Source organism: Poromitra crassiceps (assembly GCF_964638095.1).
Source record: "Poromitra crassiceps genome assembly, chromosome: 5".
Classification (NCBI taxonomy): domain Eukaryota; kingdom Metazoa; phylum Chordata; class Actinopteri; order Beryciformes; family Melamphaidae; genus Poromitra; species Poromitra crassiceps.
The window spans coordinates 52,158,509-52,161,008 of record NC_139642.1 but is presented as its reverse complement, the minus strand read 5'-3'; positions in this window follow the sequence as shown (position 1 = coordinate 52,161,008).

Sequence of the window (2,500 nt, the reverse complement as noted above, 5' to 3'; positions counted from 1 at the left end):
TGCTTGAAGTATATAATTTATTATAAAACGGCTCTCTCAAATCAAGCAATCTGATTGGTTCACAGCCATTGTATAAATCCAATAACCGAGTCCAATAACCCATGGCCATGGGTTATTGGACTCGGTTATTGGTTGCCATGGCAACTCTCTTACTAAAAGCCTTTGATTTAAAAAAAAACAAATGGCGGAGACAGCTGTCAGATCCTTGTGAATCGATCTTCGCTTATAACTTTACTAATACTTCGCAGAAAATGATGTTTTGTACAAGAATAGATGCGGGCTAATGTCTTCTTTGCAAAAGAAAGGCTGTTAACCCCGCATTTAACCCCGCATTTAACCCCGTAACGTTAGTTGGTGTCGGGCTTTGCAGAAAGCACTCAGCTTCTCAGCAAGCGCTGAGAATGCAACGCTGCGCTCGAGCTGCCTGTCGGGGTTTCCAGAAAGCTCTCAGGTTCTCAGCAAGCGCCAGGATTGGCCAATGTCAACTTCAGTCTCCAGAACGATCCAATCAAATCACCCGCACGTTCTTGCGGTCCCGCCTTACAGTAGTGTTTCAACTGACTCTATCAGAATGACATGCCAGTCGGAGTCGGACTTATAGTATTATTATTATTATTATATTATCATACTTGGAAACCGTTTTATAAAAGCAATATAGCACTCGAGCTGCGTGTGTTGTGGCATATATCCCCCTGCTCAGCAGTTATCCCACTCGGCCGCTGATCAGGGGGATATATTTGGCACAACACACTGGCTCTCATGCTATATTGCTTAATTATATGCTTGCCACCATATGTGAATTTGTCTTTGCATGTGTTACTTTGACACACGTTGAAGTGTCTCTGCATCACCAGGACACATCTCGGCACATGACCCACTAGTTGTAATTGTTGTAAGTAAATTAAGCGAGACTGATTCTGCTTTCTCATTCAAAGCCAATATGTTCCCACACAGGCACATGAAGAGGGCACCCGAGGTGTGACAGTGATGTTAGCCCAGGGCTACAGCAGGCTAGGCCAGTCAATGGAAGGTTAATAGCAGGCATTGCAAAAAGAGTTGAAATTAGCCTTGGGCTAAAGTAGCCTGGGGCTAGCGATAAAAATAGTGAAGTGTCATGTGCAACCTTCAAAAGCTCCAGAGCCGGTGTCGTGTCGCACATTGTAGCGAGTGGATTGTGCAAAGGACAGGGAAAAGCTTGACACTCAACACCCGTCAGATCATGCACACTGGAACGGGTTTGGAGAAATCAGCTGAGCCCAGTGCTCCTCTGGGACAAATCTGATCCTCCATCCAAATCCAAGGCGTGCTTTTGATTTGGCTGGACTGCATCCGTCTAGCACCTGGTAAGCACACGACTTGAGTTCGGTTTGACTCTGGGAACACGATTCAGCCCAAGAGGAAATTAACGAATTATGCAAATCTGTAAGATATGAATCACGGTTGGGGCACTGACCCCGCCCCCAAAAGAGGATGATGTAATTGTCATGATGGAGTCTAACATGTGGACAGTAAACCCATGGTGGAGTCTAACATGTGGACAGTAAAGTCATGGTGGAGTCTAACATGTGGACAGTAAACTCATGATGGAGTCTAACACGTGGACAGTAAACTCATGGTGGAGTCTAACACGTGGACAGTAAACTCATGGTGGAGTCTAACATGTGGACAGTAAAGTCATGGTGGAGTCTAACATGTGGACAGTAAACTCATGGTGGAGTCTAACACGTGGACAGTAAACTCATGGTGGAGTCTAACATGTGGACTGTAAACCCATGATGGAGTCTAACACGTGGACAGTAAACTCATGGTGGAGTCTAACATGTGGACAGTAAACTCATGGTGGAGTCTAAGATGTGGACAGTAAAGTCATGGTGGAGTCTAACATGTGGACAGTAAACTCATGGTGGAGTCTAACATGTGGACAGTAAACTCATGGTGGAGTCTAACATGTGGACAGTAAACTCATGGTGGAGTCTAACATGTGGACAGTAAACTCATGGTGGAGTCTAACATGTGGACAGTAAACTCATGGTGGAGTCTAACATGTGGACAGTAAACTCATGGTGGAGTCTAACATGTGGACAGTAAACTCATGGTGGAGTCTAACATGTGGACAGTAAACTCATGGTGGAGTCTAACATGTGGGCAGTAAACTCATGATGGAGTCTAACATGTGGACAGTAAACTCATGGTGGAGTCTAACATGTGGACAGTAAACTCATGGTGGAGTTTAACATGTGGACAGTAAACTCATGGTGGAGTCTAACATGTGGACAGTAAACTCATGGTGGAGTCTAACATGTGGACAGTAAACTCATGGTGGAGTTTAACATGTGGACAGTAAACTCATGGTGGAGTCTAACATGTGGACAGTAAACTCATGGTGGAGTTTAACATGTGGACAGTAAACTCATGGTGGAGTCTAACATGTGGACAGTAAACTCATGGTGGAGTCTAACATGTGGACAGCAAACTCATGGTGGAGTTTAACATGTGGACA